General features: G+C 39.0%; 3 long non-coding RNA genes across 3 annotated transcripts; 1 reads left to right on the top strand and 2 right to left on the bottom strand.

Annotated features, from left to right (window-relative positions):
• Window positions 1–3,753: 3,753 nt before the first annotated feature.
• Window positions 3,754–4,797, top strand: LOC109195859 (uncharacterized). The gene is made up of 2 exons (XR_002057332.2): window positions 3,754–4,115; window positions 4,534–4,797. It is a non-coding gene; the product is annotated as an uncharacterized LOC109195859 (long non-coding RNA).
• On the bottom strand, window positions 4,662–6,635 carry LOC109195858 (uncharacterized). The gene is made up of 3 exons (XR_002057331.2): window positions 6,111–6,635; window positions 5,863–5,968; window positions 4,662–4,748 (listed from the first exon to the last, which is right to left on the bottom strand). It is a non-coding gene; the product is annotated as an uncharacterized LOC109195858 (long non-coding RNA).
• Window positions 6,636–10,870: 4,235 nt separating this feature from the next.
• LOC109195862 (uncharacterized) lies at window positions 10,871–12,347 on the bottom strand. Its single transcript, XR_002057335.2, has 3 exons — window positions 12,086–12,347; window positions 11,883–11,962; window positions 10,871–11,778 (listed from the first exon to the last, which is right to left on the bottom strand). It is a non-coding gene; the product is annotated as an uncharacterized LOC109195862 (long non-coding RNA).
• Between the last annotated feature and the right edge of the window lie 5,771 nt (window positions 12,348–18,118).

Below are 18,118 nucleotides of genomic sequence, written 5' to 3'. Positions count from 1 at the left end.
TGCTATCAGCCTGCTTATTGATTCATTGTACTGCTGCTACAATGATTTGTACAAATCTTGGAAATTTACAATAACATTTCTAAACTAGAAAGCGAAAATTTCAGAAGAAATTTTATGTGTGCCTATGCCGCTGCTAATCACTGTAGTTGCCATTCATACGGCTACAGAGAGCAAAACTCAGAAGAGCAGCCATTCTCCACCATGAACTATGGTAAAAACAAACACCGCTCACGCTTCACAGATGACAGCTTACAGTTTTGTGTAAAGATGAAGTTACTTCGTACAACGCCGATTTGCAGACGCTGTGCACACAGGTTCATGAGCAGAAGTCCCATTGTACCACGGCAGATCCGACAATGTTTGTATGAACACGCTTTGAAGCATTACATTATGGACCACTTTTCACACATGGTTGGTTTACCCACACAGCCGGCTGTGCATTCACTTTTTGTTTTTTGTTATTTTTACACAGTGTTCTGAATTATGAACAATGGTCTACAGCCAATCTTGTGTATTATTATACAAACTTTGGTTGTAAGATTCAGATAACTATTTAATAAAAGCTAAATATTTTATATGAGAGTAAGAAAGAAAAGTATATCTTTGTGTCCACCTTTCTCTGTTAATGCCCTAGCTGCCCCCCCCGTAAAAGCTTTGCTAGATCCGCCCCTGCACAGTTACCAGCTGTCAGCTACACAAAAAAGGAGCTTGGTCTTTGTCTCTCAGAAACAACTCATAACTTCCCTTCAACTCATTCATGTCACCTAAAGTGTAAACCTGTTTCTCCATCACCAGTTCAGCTCTGATGATTCAGTAAGGACATCTCCTGATTTCATCTTCATGCTCCAGCAAACATCAGCTGATACTAGAAATTAAAATCAAAAGAATTCTAACAACAGCTGATCAAGCTTAAACGTGCTGCTGTTGTTTAGCGCGATAAATAAGAGCGAACAGCCGATCATTGATCAGTTTCATGATTGACGTTTCAACACGCGAGAGAATGACAGGGGAGGCTTCGTAACGACAGAATAAATCATAATGTTTTCTCTGAATGTGGGACGATTCCGTTTGTACGGCATGGCAACTCTATGAACTAACCCTAATGAATAAAATAAAGTCCAACGTCAGTAACTTAGTGCGCACACAGCTGTATATAAACTCCCGTGGCATTACGATTGTAAAAGGTCAACGAAAATAAATTACACCTAAACTCGGTTTATATCTGACCCAAATAGAGTGCAGTTCATAACTTCTTACCTGAAATTCAGTTCACCTCACACTCCTGCCTTCGGTTTCCAGCATCATCGGCCCATATAAACGAAAAATAAGTCCAGCTAAAACACATACTGTCGGCGAGCGACCGGGTGCTGACACGAGTTTCACCCGCCTCAATATAAGCCAAGCCTGGGTGCTTTTTCACGAAGGGTCGCTAGCGGCGCGAGCTAACTATGCTAGCGGCGCTAGCTAGCTAGCCGGCTATCAGCAACACATAAGAGAACTGCTGCTAAATAAACTACACCTAAACTCGGTTTATATCTGACCCAAATAGAGTGCAGGTCATAACTTCTTACCTGAAATTCAGTTCACCTCACGCTCCTGCCTTCGCTTTCCCTGATCCACGATTGACCTCCGCGTTAGCAAACACCGGTCGATCGGCGGTCGCGGCATGTCCTTTCTGTCATACACCGGTGGATAGCTGCCCACTGTTGTAGCTCCGCATTATAGCACCACCAAACAACTCAGTTATTTTTTCCACATCCAGCTGTAACTCCGATTCTGTGCGAGCATTTGCGAGAGACCGGGGAGGTGAAAGGAGAGAGAGAGTCCCCTCGCTGTCCATTTGCAGCCAAGTGCGGCAGCTAGCTAGGTAGCCGGCTAGCTGTCAGGCAGGACCGAGGTCGTCAGAGCATTGTCGCTAATATGGGATGTCTTGATAAAACAAGCAGATATTTGAAGTTTACACACCTACATTCTCGCCTGAAAATATCTTAAAAGTTTATTTTGTGACCTAGAAACACTAATAAAAGACATATAAAACGAAGTGGTGGCCGCCATTGTTTAACTCGGCAGAGGTGTGCTATGAATTGTGGGATATTGAGTTTTCCACCAAGCATTACCGTAACTTTTGAATGATTTGCGCAACCTTAAAAATTCCAATGGCTCCTGAAAGCAGCGAGGCTGTGCGCACCGTTGAAATTGTCATCATTACGGTAATCCAAATAAGGGTAGACAGGCTGTACCACTCCCGGCATACCACTAGAGAGAGCCAACACACCACAAATGAAGTCTGTTTATTTGGCGCCAAAAGATGAATTGGCCTAAATTTGCACTAAAATATTAATATTTAAAAAACTATAAAAGTCATAAACACCAAAAGTCATGACATAATAGTCCAGCTCCAGCCGCACAAAATGATCTAACATATGTAACCCTAATGTCAAAACTGTTCGGCAGAGGAGCGCGGGAAAATTTTCACTAAAATATTAATATTTAAAAAACTATAAAATTCATAAAGACCAAAAGTCATAGCACACCATTCCAGATCCGGCCGCACAAAATGAGGTAACATATATGAAGCTTGTCTCAAAACTGCGGGGCGAGTTTCGCTGCAAAATTAAATCCGAGGAATAGTAATATGTGTGCCTCTTGGCATAGGCACACATAATAATAAATCCGAGGAATAGTAATATGTGTGCCTCTTGGCATAGGCACACATAATAAAACTGATGATGTACAATGTTGTCAAACCACCTGATTTATAATATTGTTACTTAAGGATAAGAAAAGTAACAGTCTTCAACAATTGCAGATAACAAACTCACAGATTCTCACCTCACGCTCGATGATACCGAACGCATCAGCAAAGAGCTGGTCGTCCTCCAGGACACTTACAAGACTGCAGTGGAAACCAGGAAGGATGCCAGGAAGCAGCTGGACAGTGAGATGAGCCGTCAGACGCAAACCAACTGGGAGCTTGAACACCAGACGAAACGAAGCAATGACTATAAAAGTCAGATTGAAAAAGTTACAAAGGAAATTGAAACCATGAAAACACGCTTATCAATGCTTAGTAAGGCCTGTTTCATTATTTCTGTATATGATAAAATTATAAAAGCATAATGATTTGTTTCATCATTTTCTATAATGATGGCATTTTCTTTTGGAAACAGGCGATGGCTGCAAACACTGTCCTGCAGGATGGATTTTAATGAACCCTGTATGTTACTACTTCCCCTTGAAATCAAATTAATTCAAAACATGGAAGGAATCCAGAGATTTCTGTCAGCTGCAGGGAGGAGATCTTATAATCATAGACAGCCAAGATGAAGAGGTTTGTTAGTATTTCTGTGGAGCGGTGTTCATGCAGGTTTCTGAAAATGTATCTTTGGTTTTGTTTCTTTTTTTGTTAGAACTCAACAGTTAATTATTTGATAAATCATCAAGCTGCCCCGAGACAAACTCGTGACCTGGTCTGGGAGTCTCACCTTCCTCACCGTGTGAGACCTTGGATGCCTCACAGAGACCCTGAGTTTCTAGATTGGATAAGCAGAAGAATAAATCATCAAGATACGCCTCATCCCCCAATGGGCTTCTGGATCGGACTGAGAGACGTCCATGAGGAAGGGACTTGGAAATGGTGGGATGGAACATTACTTGCTGAAGGGTAAGTGTCACGGTTGCCGAGGCGAGTGTATCGGTGTACTGAGGTGCACAAGATTGAAAACAATTTGTTCTGAAAAATGCAGATGAAGAGTTGTTTGTTGACAGTATAGATGGTTTGTTTTTAAACCTCTTACCACTCACAGAGTCCCCGGTGACGGTCTAGCTATGTCAGATGCCAGTCATTTAAGAGACTAATCATTTTTTGGAATTTAAATTATGCTAACTCACTTTGTCCAACACAGCCCAGATTAACATTAAAAATAAAATATATTAAAACTAATTTTGTTGGACGCAAGAAAAACTGGAGCATCTTTGTAGGGAGCCGAACTAGGGCTTACAAGTTTTGCAGTGCCTTTGCAGTGACTTTGCTATCTGCACAGAGCGTTTCTGGTGTGGCTTATGCAAAAGAGAATTGCAACAATACAGCGTGTTTCTCTGCTCCCTTTCACACAGTAAGTATGTCTGTTGTAGACTGTGCTTTATAAATGTCTCTTTGATTATTCAAACAGTGTTTGAAAACTTTATCGTCACCGCCGGCGTGCTTTGTACCTCAGGCTCATCAGAGACAATCGTATCCAGGTAAAATAATTGTCTTTAATCTACACACTTTTAGGAATTACTTAGCTAATTTCATGGATAATTTCAGTGACTGAATTATTGCCGGTCATTCGTACATTTACTTTATTATATAAAATATATAAATTAAATCTCTTTGAAACTTATAGAATCTAATCTTTTGGTTTCTTTTTTTTTCATAGCATTTTATCAAACTGTTGTCTGCTACAGAGTTAAAAGTATTGTACTAGTAGTAATATAGCATTCACCATCTCCTGCTTGCATATTTCTGAAAACATCTTAGTGGTGTGGCAGCCATGGGTTGAGCCAGCCCTGCAAACCCTGTGGATGGACGATGCAGTGGACAGTGGGAGGAAGCATCCTAAAGCTCTCTTTGCAGACCAGCCTGTGTGATTCTCCACTCGCCGACCAGAAAAGACAAACGGCAGGTCTAAGTTGCAGCACCTCATCCATCCATGTCTGATCTTGCATCGGCAGATTCAGCAACACAGCCAGAGACTTCCTGTAATCTATTACAGTTGTTAAAAAAACGGTCCAGGAACAGGTCACTCAGGTTAATCCTGTATAAACAACTGTAAATATTGTTTTTCCTTCTTTAAATATTGTTGGCTTATTAGAAATATTCTTGTTTAATTGTTGTTCTCCAAAAAGTTGATTCTGTTCATCTGGACGTAGCGTTTTGTGGGAGAAACGTTTCGTCACTCATCCAAGTGACTTCTTCGGTCTCAGCTGACTGCAGGTTCCCCCAATCTCATAAACAGTACATTTGCATAATGACTGAAACTGGCCCACTGAATTGTTGTTGTTATTTACTTTATTGCCATATTGGGGCGATCGTGGCTCAAGAGTTGGGAGGTTGCCTTGTAATCGGAAGGTTGCCGATTCGAGCCCCGGCTTGAACAGTCTCGGTCGTTGTGTCCTTGGGCAAAACACTTCACCCGTTGCCTACTGGTGGTGGTCAGAGGGCCCGGTGCCACCAGTGTCGGCAGCCTCGTCTCTGTCAGTGCCCCCCAGGGTGGCTGTGACTACAATGTAGCTTACCATCACTAGTGTGTGAGTGGGTGGATGACTGGATGTGTAAAGCGCTATACAAATACAGGCCATTTACCATCAAATAAATATCCATGTAAAATTGTTCAAAGTGACCATTATGTTCATAGATGTTAAAAATACCTGAAAATAAAATGAGTTCAGTGACAGTTAGTGTTTGTTGTAATCAATTTATTAATAACAAAACACTTTTAAACTAATGCAACACATATAACAATGTCACAAAATATTCAAATAAATACATTTCTTAATGCATAACTGATTTTGGAACTGATCTTTCAAGAAGTGAAAACAGTCTGTCCATCCTCTCCCTGATCAAATCGATCGATTCGGGACCTTGTGAATCTGAATCGAATCGATTCTAGAAATCCGTGACAATACCAGCCCTACTCGTCTCCACCCAACGCGAGCTCAATAATGGCCACAGTGAGCATGTGAGCAACTATTTGCCTGCGCTACTGTGCATGTATGAAGTGGACCGACTTGTGATCAGGCACACATGAGGCCGACCGGCTGAGAATACTGAAATCAAAGGAAATCAAACTCTTCTGTTTGGTGAAATGTTATACTTACCAAATCATGCTCCCTGGCCTCATATCCTTTGCAGGTGGAACTGGACCCAGTTGTGAAAACCAATGATTTCCGTTTCTGATTTTGTCTGGCCAACAAAGAGTCCAGGCTGGTGATGATCAATTTAAGAACAGAAACACACACTTCTTACCAAAGAAATGAATATTATTTTACAGTGTTGCTGAATCACATGGATGAATTTAACACCTGGACACAGTTATAGCGTGATGACTGGCAGGAGAAGATCTCACCCTGTGTTTCTCTGCCTGTGGTAGAGGTGGAACCAGATCAAGTGGAGCTGATTCTTGAACAGCCTCAAGTCAGAGCTGGATTGACCTTCTGTCACCAGGTACTGATGAGCCCGCTGTGGAGAAACATCACTGATGACGTTCATGAATCCCCAGCTGACTCTGGTAACCTTAATACAGCACAGAAAAAATGTCACAATAATCATTTTATGTTGTGATTATTGTGATAATAACAGAAACAGATGCATCTATGTCATTATCTTTGAGCTTTTACACTTAACATAATTATAAAAACATGAGTATAAAAGGTGTTAAAACTCTGATGCCATCTTGGAATACTGCACTTTGTTCATGTCATTACAACATTTCTCTCTTTCTAATCATACATCTAGATGTTATGTCAACACACATTTAATCTACATTATAAGAGTGCCTTTGTGATAAATGTGTCTTTCATTCTTAAATTAACTGGTTAAATATTTAATCTAACTAAACCCTAAAGATGGAGTCAGAAGACAACAGTCACCTGAAGGGCTGAAAATTGTAAAGACCCTACAGAACAATCAGTAAATGTCAGTAAATCTGTGATTCTGTGAGTAACACACTGGGTTCAGTTTGGAGGTTGAGCTCTCACTCACCAGGCCGACAGCCGTCTGTGCCACAGTTAAACTCATGCAGTGCTAATTTAAAAACTCACAAATATTTTGGACAATTTATATTTTTCTATCACAATAAATACAAGTCTTCATTGAAGTAAACACACAGAGCAGTAGTGGATGTTTTTTTAAAATATTATTTTTCTTTATTTTGATTAGCCATCAACCGCATTGTTTATATTTGTAGTTTTTGAAGTATGGAGCACCAAAAAAACTACAAATAAAAAAAAACAATCCAGCTAACAAAGTTTGTGCTCTCTACTATCAGAACCTACCAAAATCTATCTCAGCCCATCGGCCCATCGGGCAGGGCTGAGATAGATTTTGGTAGCCCGACTGGAGAAATCGCTAGGCCCGGGACGTCGGGCTAGCGATTTTGCGAGCCCTGGTCAATCCCTCACTTGAATTTTTGATTTTCAGTTTAAGGCAATTAAATTCAATCCAAAAATTCAACCCCAACAATCAAATGATCCCCTGTGAGCAACGGTGGACAGGAAAAACTCCCTTTTAACAGGAAGAAACCTATGACAGAACCAGGCTCAGGGAGGGGCAGTCTTCTGTCATGACTGGTTGGGAGGTGAGGGCAAAATAAAATTGAAGATAAATGAGAGCACAGTATAGTTATGACAGATTGGCGGACCGTGGCTGGAAAACATTATTACTATTACTAGAAGAATTACCGGAAGAAATTTAGAAAACGATCCTTTATATGTTGGAAGAATTGCTGAAGGAACCACTTAATAAGCCAATCAGGTATGCCGTACACACTCAGAAATTAAAGTACAGAAATGTACCTATAGGGGTACAATGTCTTGTCACTGGGGTGGTACCCTCTAAGGTACCGTTCTGTACCCTAAACTGTGGGTACTGATTTGTACTAGAGCTGGGTGATATGACCCAAAATTCATATCTCGATATTTTTAGCTGGATGGCGATATAAGATATATATCTCGATATTTTTTTAAAGCCTTAAAGTAAGAACAAAAAGAGAGTTCTTAGTCAAAGCTGTGTCCCAGATGTCACACAGGCACTTTTATTAACATACAGCATAGATGTACATGAAAAAAACTACTCAAAAATAAATTATGAGTATTTATTAAATAATGATGCTCTATAAATAAAAGAAAACTATGTTGTTTTGTGCATAACAAAAAGCTCACAATTGTGCAGTCAAAATGTAAACTAACAGACGCTGAGCATAATAACAAAGACAGATTTCACAGCTGCTCTGTTCCCAACTTCTACTGTGTGACTGACAGCCTGGAGTTTGAAATCCGCTTCGTAACCATGTCTCTGAACAGGTGCCATTTATGGTCCTTATATACACACAGTACGGTAATATTACGTTGAAGCACAGTACGTATTACTCCGCGAGGCTCCTCGGTAGCCGTAATGCTCCGACAATCCATCAGGCGGTGCAGCTCCGTAGCTTACCAAAGTCGAACTAAAACATTTTTGGACAGATTGCTGAGCACTGTGTATCACATAAAATCGGTTCTCGGTCATCAAGCACAACCAGAATTCATACATAAGGCGCGCAGTCAACTTTTGAGAAAATGAAAGGATTTCAGGCCGTGCATGGTGTTAGCGTGGCTAGCTCGTTAACACCGTCCAGCCCCACGCACGGGGCGATGCGCAGTAACTCATTAACGGAGATTTGCCGTGTCCATCTTGTCGCTGCCTGCAGGTGAAGCGATGGGGGAGTTGTGTTCAGTGAAGGTGAGGCGAGGTCGAGTAACGTTGCGTAAAGACAAAAGTGGACGAAAGAGAGGCAAACTTGCGGCTCCGCAACTATAATTATAACGTAACAGACTATATCGATATAAAGGATATTGTCACATCTTATACATCTTCAGATTATTTTACACGTCAAACCTGTACTTTAAAGGGCAAAGTTGTACCCTTAGTATAAAGTACAAAAAAAGAACCCTTAAAAGGAGTACAAAAATGTCTTTCTAAAGGTTCAGTATCTACACACAGATTTCCTATATTTTTCCTCTCAAGATTTGAAAAATTGAAGATACAAAGTCAAAAATACTTGTCATATTTATTACCTTCTTAAATACATTGCTTAACTGTTACATACGAACTGTTATCAACAGTTTGTCATAAGCTGCAACATCAATTTCCTGTCCAGGGGCCTGTTCTTCGTACCTCGCTTACTACATCCAAGATCAAATGACACATCCAAGATCAAATCATCGCACTAACCTTGAGCTCGCTAATCCGGTTCTCCGAACACACCAATAAAGCATTTAACTGATCAATCACACACATCCACAAATGTGCAATAACACAATGTGCAATAATCTTTCTGGCAACCGTTGTATTTTTCACTCTGTTGTATATAACATTTGTATTCTATTTTTATCCTATTGTATATTTTACTCTATTTATTCTACTGTATATATTATTCTATTTTTATTCTATTCTGTACAGTTGTGTACTGTATTTATTCTTTTTTATTTTATTCTAATTGTCCTTCATAACTTTTGCACTGTCCACTTCCTGCTGTGACAAAACAAATTTCCCACGTGTGGGACTAATAAAGGTTATCTTATCTTATCTTATCTTATCTTATCTTATCTTGTTGATGATTAGTATAGCTGGATGAAGTAATCTGAGATCACTGGGTGGCTTAAAAGGGGCTACGCATCGATAGTAGAAACATTGATCGGCAACCCTGTGATTGGTCGGCGAAGATGTCGAAGGAGTGCGCACAGTATTTCACGGCAGCAGACCAAGAACTCTTGATTGAGGGATATCAGGAGTTTCAGAGTTTAATTAAAACGCAGGGGAACACTGCAAAGGCTGCAAAAGCAAGGAGAGAGGGCTGGCAGAAAGTTGCTGACAAATTAAACTCGTAAGTGATCCATGATATTACATTATATCATGTGATATTATTTTATTCCACATTATATTATATTACATCATATCCTCTTTCACATTAGAGCCACAACAGGACCCACTAGAACATGGGAAAAAGTAAAAGTGAAATATAAAAATATTCCACAGAATGGTAATATTTATCACTTATATTGCTTTTAGTCTATGACAAGAGACCCTGAAATAATCTGTTTGTTTGTTTATAACAGCAACCAAGAAAAGGGCAGAGCAAATAAAGACAGGTGGTGGTCCTGCACCCCCTCGTCACACCCCTTTTTGTACTGTGACATTTATTGACATTGTGGGGTTTTTTGTGTGTAGTTTGACATAACACTCCATCACTTTTACCTGTTCCCATGCAAGGGGTGACTGAAGCATGCACAGTAAGTCGGGAGTAAGTATATACAGTACAGTAAGTATATATATATATATATATATATATGTATATATATAGAGAGAGAGAGAGAGAGAGAAAGTAAATAATACCCTCACGGGAGAATCGATCTCTCTCTATGAGCACACCGTCGCGCTGAGCTAAAGGATCCCGTCTATCCCGCAATATACGCTAAATTCTGTAAACTCTCCTTATCAATCTTGCACCTTCCTTGCTCGCGTACAAACGGACAGGACATGGCTGCGACAGACTTCCCAAATCCACCTTCGCTTTTTTAGCCGTGGTCTGTCATCTTGATTGCACGTAGTAATTTACTATTACTACTCTAAAATATGAATTACATCTGACATGATCTACTACATGTAATAGAATGATTAATAGTACATTTCCCTTTTTTCGGAAATGACCTGTATGTATCTGTATGAAATCAATAAAAGAATCAAATACATTATCTTTAGTTACATTGCTAATATTTATTTATGGTAAAACAGTGGCGAAATATCGCTGTTGCTTTCATATAACTGCAGCGGACATACCTGAGAGGCCGCGATCTAATCCTGTTTACATAAAGTAAACCTGCTCCCGAGCAGGTTTACGCTTACGGATCTGTTGCTATGACAGCAAGTCCCAGATGAGCTTCGGAGAACCGAACGATCCAAGATCACGCGAAATCGTCAACATTCAAATCCGGCTAACTTACTTAGCGAGGTACGAAGAACAGGCCCCAGGTTTTAGCAACGTCCATTCACTATCAACTCTAACACTGTATGAATGAAAATGGTTGTCATTTAACAGAGGAATGAGAATTTTTCCACAAAAGACCCACATTGTGTCAATATTAAATATGTACTTAATTTGCCAGAACAGAGGAATCTTCTCTGAATGCAGTACATCAATGACAAACACATCTCTTACACAGTATTTGACACTGTTCACAATTACTTCTGACACACGCTGGAAAGCTTTCTTAGCACTATCAACTTCAGAAAAGCCACAATAGACTGTCAGTGCTTGTTGCAGTTCCAGTGGTAATGACAAAAATGCTGTAGTCACACTTTTTCCAAAAACATTTTCAAATTCACCAAGTAAACTTTTGTTAGAAAACTCCCAGCACTGTCTGAACTGATGTCTGTTGCTCAAAGTTGTAGCAATGTTCATAAAATTTCTACAATTGCGGGACAACGTTTTGAAATACTGGTGCTTACTTTCAAATCTCATACACGATAACAACGTAGAGGGCCGAACATTTCAATCAGTCTTGCGTAGTGGATTAAATAATGACACTTTGGTGTAACAGAAGAACAGCAGTCACTGAGTCCACAAGTTATATCAAAATTGGCATCATGGGAATGACTAAGTCCTATGTGCTGAATAAGCTTTGTCAAACTAAAGGTTCTTCTGTCACATTTGGAGCACTGATATGGCTGAGGCATGGTGGTCAATACAGAAGATTTATTTGTCTGGTGACTGTGATTGGCAGAGGCCGGTCCTCACCCTCATCTATTTTCACAATGTACTTTTGGAGAAAAATCAGGGTGTTCTTCAGATGTTTTGGGTAAGCAAGGTTGAAGACAAAATACAAGCAGAAAGAAGAGATGATTCCTTCAAAAATACACGAGGTTCTGCACACTTCACTGCCATCCAACTTCACAATGTTTGGAGCGCTTCTGGAGAACACTGGTTTCCAGTCTTCATGAAGTAGCTGAACAGTTGGATAGGGGGTTTTAGGATGAACCTTTGAAGTCAAAAGAGAAGGTAGAGGAAAGCAATATCTTAGTCTCTTAACAAAAGATACATTTGTTTTCCTTTTATATAGACTAAATATTTTAATACACACACCTCTCCAAGTATGACAAAGAGATCCAGTTTCTCCTTGAAGACGTATGGCAGGAATAAAAGTGCACCCCTTGTGTCAAGATCTGCCAAAAAAAACAAAACAAAAAAAACAAGATCACCCATGCATTTTATCTGGCATTTCCAGTTACCTATAAAAATTATATAAAATGGAAGCCTTGAAGTTAAAAAAAAAAAAAAGCAAATACCTGGTAGGTCATCAGTGAGAGCCTCCTCTCTTGCATCAAGGTAGAGCTGGTAGAGTGGGGTTTTCCCTCGTGTAGGGTCAGTCACTTTTGCTGCAACACATGAGAGCCCTTCACGAAATCGCTGGCTTACATTACCCGTTGTTGGTTGGATCCACCCGAGTTCGTTGCACAGCTACAAGTAAAAAATTCATTTTCAGTACAAAATAACAGTGTATGAAAATGAAATAATCTAAAGTTGATATTAATTATGTATGGTGCTGCATAATTATTTTTTATAGAATTTAACAACAATACTGTAAGAAGTTACATGAACAAACAAAACACTTAACTGTGAAAACAGTTAAGTGTTTGTTTTTATTGCATGAATTGAAGTATAAACCACTACAGTAACAATACATATGGTAGAAACAATGATCATATTAACTAAATCCTAAAAGTGCATAACGGCCAACATGTATGCTTCAGACATACTAACTTCATTATAAATAAGAAAATACCTTATTGAAGTTGACGAAGTAGATGGTTGCCAGTCTTCTGGAGAGACAGTCTGTAGAGTCAGCGTCACTGAAGATTCCTTCATCCTTGACACAAATTGGTTGAATTTAACCTGCTTTTTGAAGGATCCTTGGAAAAGGTATGCAACCATAGTCTGCTTTTGTGCCCTTTCAAGTTTGGAAGAAAAAAAAGACTAGAATGCTGTAATTTGTTCATATTCACTAGTAAGGTGACTCCTTTCTCCAGATTTCCGACAGTTTCTGCCGTCTGTTCTTTCAGACCAATTACTTATAGCGATAACACCCGCAGGACCGTATTACAAGCTCAGATTACATGCTGAAGAAGTTCCCACATTGCTTAAAACGCGACTATCAAACCCCAGCTGCTACACCCTTGTTATATTTTAAACAAGTGCGGCGTCAAGATATTTCCTTTAAACGTTATATTCAGCTGCCCATGTGTGTTGATGGCCTTGGAATGGATGTAAAAACGTGATTTTATTAAACCATTAATACACTAACGGTAAACTGCATTCAGCTACCAGGAATCAATTTCGCGCCGTTCCGCTGCGCAGGGGTTACCGAACCCATAGACTGTGGCCGAACCACATATATAAGTTCAAACTTATACAAATACTATGTGTACACATTTTTCATTTTTCAGAACTGTGACCTCAACTTTACACATAAAACGTTTGTAAAAACGTTTGTAAAAAGACATAATTTGAGCTAAGAGAGTGCTGAAACTAGCTAAATTGCTAATATACGTTAAGCTAGGCTAAACCAATAATTAGTAATTACACTACATTTTTCTTTAAATAAAACTTACCTCTGAAACGCTGAGCTTTAGCTTCGGTGACATCTAAGCCCCACTCTTGTATTTTTGTTAAGAGTTCCTCGGTTGAAAGTGAACAGAGCACACCAGGACTTGCAAGTTCGTAATCCATCTCCGTCCGTTGATAAAACAAAATGGCACCTGCTGCATTTACAGAAAGTTCTAGAATCCACCAGCTATTCCTTGAGTTTCTTCTACTTTTTGTTTGATGTTGTGAGGATGGGCTCAACTCGCACTCCGAGTTCAATAAGGGTGCTTTTTGCAATTCATCCAAATAGTTGTACTTTTCACAATTAAGGAACATGTATGTACCTTTCAGACGCTAAAAAAGGTACAGATAGTTACCCCGAGGTCCAGTATTTGTCCTTAGACTGTATTAATGTCATTTTTGTACCTTGGGGCACAGTAATGTACCCCTTCCGTACCCCTATTTCTGACTGTGTATGATTTCAAATATCTGTAGGTGGCCAGGTAAACTGCACCAAAAATAGCGCCCGTTATGGCAACACCTAGACCTGCGTTACGTGCCAAGTTGGCAACAGCACTCTTTGTTACTTCCTCTTGGATTTCACGCCTGATTTTCGCACGCTCTTCCTTTAGTTTATTCAACTCCCTTTCAAAGTTGTCCATCCTAGTAATAATCATTCTGCTTTGCTCCTCGAGAAACTCTAAATCCTGAGCTATTCTCTCCATTGACTCACTTTGGAACTGCTGCAGGATAAGTGTCAAAAGAAAAAAATATGTTCCCTGAATTATTTAAATGTAAAGGTATTACCTTTGTCAAAGACTCCTGCTTTGCAAAACCAACTCGCTGTTACTGAAGACGCCCCAAGGTAAACTGTGTTAAAGCCTCTATTTATGGACTGCGATGGTGACGTCGACCGTCACGTCACAGTCTCCCCTTTGAGAAGATCAAAGGATCAAAGAATAGCTCCGTGTCATTCCGCGCATGCTCAGATCATGCGTATTGAAACGAACGGGATATTTATTTATTCATTTTAAATACCTTGCTATTTAACAAAGGTGACTGCGCACTCAAAGGACGAAGAGAGTTCAAAATAGGGCTGTTCGATATAACGACACATATCGGATGACGATATGAAAAGGATCGCTTCATATTACGGCAATATTTTTTCATGTTTTTTATGGTCACTGTAGTATTAATTTCTTAAAGTTCAATACATATTGGCAATACATGCCAACCCTCCCGTTTTTTTTCTCGGACAATCCCGAATTTCAGTGCCCCTCTTATTACTCTTTCTGGGTTGCAAAATAAACTTTTAAAAAAATTTCAGGCGAGAATGTAGCTGTGCAAACTTCAAATATCTGAACCGGGGAGAACAGCAAACTCCCGGCACATCGTTTTAGGCTTTGGCCCACATCAGTCTAAAATTGTATGTAACCATGAATAACATGTTGCCATGTCCACCAGGAGAGACTGGACAGTATAGATGTAAAACAAATATGCCAGCAGGTTATCTCAGTTAATGAGAGGAGAAGTCATGTGTTTGGCTCCTTCACATAGTGGACATTGAGTTGTTGTGTATTGGGGCAACAGTGTGCCTAAAATGTTGCATCATTTTGCTGAGAGATCTTTTACTTTGTGGTAATCTTAGATGAGTAGTTTTATGGACAAAAACCACCAGGTCATTCAGTGTTCCCTTAGTGCTAATGTATAAGAGATGTTGGTGTACTATAACTGAAGTAATGTTGTTAAGTCCTTAAAGTCATATTCTTTTTTGTCATGACTGTATTTTAAGCTATTTTTATTTTGTATGATATCTGATTTATATGGAATATGGTTGAAGTAAACTAAAGTATGAAATACTTAGTCATTTGTTTAATAGTAACATAACATTATATAATTCACACATTATAAAACTATGAATTGTAATTTTAAATGGTTTAAAAGGATGTAGAATAGCATATGTAGGCAAGTATATTTCTCCTTTTTTTTTTTTTATCAAGAAGCAAAGACGAAAAGGAAAAAAAAGAAACAGGGCAGGGTTCGGTGGTTGAATCATCCGTCCCCACCAATGCCAAAACCAAATCTACGCCCTGCCCGCTATGATGGAAATTGTGACTTGAAGCAGTTGCACTGGATGTGTCAAATGTAAATAAGAAAAACTCTTTTCACTCCTGATATGGTGCTAAAAAAGCATTTTTAACAAAAAATATTTAATCAGTTTTTGAGTTATTTTTCATATTCAGAGTCTACAACAGTGCATTTAACATTCTAATTACTTTAGAGGTCTGTGTGAAAATTATTTGTTGTTAAAAGAAATTCCACTATACCTAAAGCCAGCCTGGTTAGTATCAAGAAAAAAACTATTATAATAATAATTAACATTATTTTGGAAATAAAAGCATATAGAGTAAATGCTATGCACTAGACAAGTTGACATTAAACTGTAACACGTATACCGTACGTTTTTATGTATCTACTTTTTTGCTATGGTAATTGTTTGATATGCTTGTTTATGTTATGTGTATTTCTGTACACATAACATAAACATAAATATGGATGGTTAGGTTCATTGGAATTTGTAGGCAGCACAGAAAACATCTGTGAACTAAATCTGATTTTGCTGAAAAACTTGGCAAGTTGCTCTGAAGTCATGGCAAAGGCAAAAAGAGAGACTATTATTAAATGAATGTGATACAATCAATGTACACCCTTCACAAGTTTCCAGTCCATAACTGACATAAAGAGAAAAACCCTTCACACTCTAAACCAGAGTACCTGCAGAACAGGGACCACTGTGCTGTACCCAAAGTGGACTATGTATGATCATTGTATTTTATTATAATTATACAGCACAGAAGAAGGATCCTTGCACCATGAAAATGGCCTAGGCTGTGCTTACTTGGTTTTGTCAAACTAGGCCACACAGCCATGACAGCAAGACAGGTGCAGATAGAAATGCTAATTAAGAAAAAGTTTATTAAAGAAACATGAAGAAGAAACTCAAACTCACAATGTAACTGTCAGCGGTGCATGAAGAGTTGGTGGATGCAGTGTTAGTGCACAAGAGCAAACCAAACAGCAACCAAACTCCAGATGTTGCTCAGGGAGGAGAGGAAACTTGGGGTACGTCTGAATTCATTGCACATGACAACAATTCATTTTTACATGAACATAATGTACTAACCAGCGCTAAACTTGGCCTTCATTTCTTTTGGAAGAGTGAGGATATTTACTACATCTTATCTGTAGAAAGTACATGTCATATACAGAGATTATTTTCATTTCTTATTTTTTAAACACACATTTTTACTAAAATTTGACTAAAAGGAATTTATTGCTCAGCTCAGCAGTAGTGCCGTATATCAACACGGGAACTTGTCATGGTGTTATGGTTACGGGCTAGAACTCTTGTGTGGTCTGCAGGTCCAAGCCTGGTGACCAGAGTGATGAATCTAAAACAGTTAATCTGCTGGTTAGCTGCACAGTGATGACCACAAAGCATAAAAACTTAGCACACAGCAGCTACAAGCATAGCGTGTAATAGTTACAAGACCCTTTAGATTTATTACAGCATTACAGCAACAGCCTGAACTATTTACCAGACACTACGTCAGAGCAGACAGAAAGCTACTTACCAAACTGTTCAGAGAACCTGAAATATCATCTGGATGAACTATTACAGTGGAGGCTGGACCCACAGTAAGTGGACCTCTGCAGCCAGATGTGTACAGCTGTTTCACTGAGTGAAGCGTACTCACTGGCTGCAGCATAAAAACATTTTATAAAAATAAGTTTACTAAATTGACAAAGAAACAATGTTTTCTCAGAATGATGTGCGCTTTGTTACGGGTCCGAAATTGAGGACGAGAGTAAAACAATGATGGTCCAGAAGAGGTCAATCGAACAATTGATTTAATGAATGCACGCAGCGTGGGGGAGACGTACACTGGAAACCATCAGTTGTAAATCCCCACCCAAAAATACACTTCAGATTGCTTTTATAACATCAGGGTTTATGACGCCCTCATGCGTTTACAAGCACATAATTTGCATATCTAAGAACATTATTTGCCTTCTACAATAATGATCTATTCTAAGAGATAAATGCAGACACAGAAGTTCCCTTTCTGGCATCCTCTTCCAGATATGGTGATAGGTCCCATGGACTGTCTCCTCTTTGCGTCACCTGTTGCTACAACTCAAATGCAACAAGAAGCTGAATACATTCAGGCCTTCACTCAAGCCTGCTTCTTGATTATATGTATTATTACAATGCTTGTTATGTGGTTTAAATGCAATGTTAATTTAATACAATGATAATGCCAATAATAAGTAAGTAGCAATAAAATATTCCTTATTCCACAGCTCTGATTATGATGATTTTTTTAAATCATAAAAATCTGTAACACTGTACAGCAGATTAATAGGACAGCAGTGCAGAGGCTTCAGAGCTTGCTTTAGAATCTTCTGGTTTTGAATATTTCTTCAGCAGTAAAGTAACAGTTGTCTTACAGTTGTATTTCCACTGCTGCACAGCCAACAATAACTGATAAAGCTAATTTGGTAAATTTTACTTTTCAACTTGCAGACAGTCTTGTGGTGCGATGGCTTCTTCACAAATGCTGCTGTAGGCACAGGTTCTTGAATTTACATGCAAGATTTGAATTGCTGTAATGCAAATGTAATATTTGCTCAGATTATGTTTTCGCTTGTGCGTAGGTTCTATAGAGGTGGTT

Source organism: Oreochromis niloticus, linkage group LG19 (genome assembly GCF_001858045.2).
Source record: "Oreochromis niloticus isolate F11D_XX linkage group LG19, O_niloticus_UMD_NMBU, whole genome shotgun sequence".
Lineage (NCBI taxonomy): Eukaryota > Metazoa > Chordata > Actinopteri > Cichliformes > Cichlidae > Oreochromis > Oreochromis niloticus.
The sequence above is the reverse complement of the archived record's forward strand: the minus strand, read 5'-3'. Positions and strand labels throughout refer to the sequence as shown.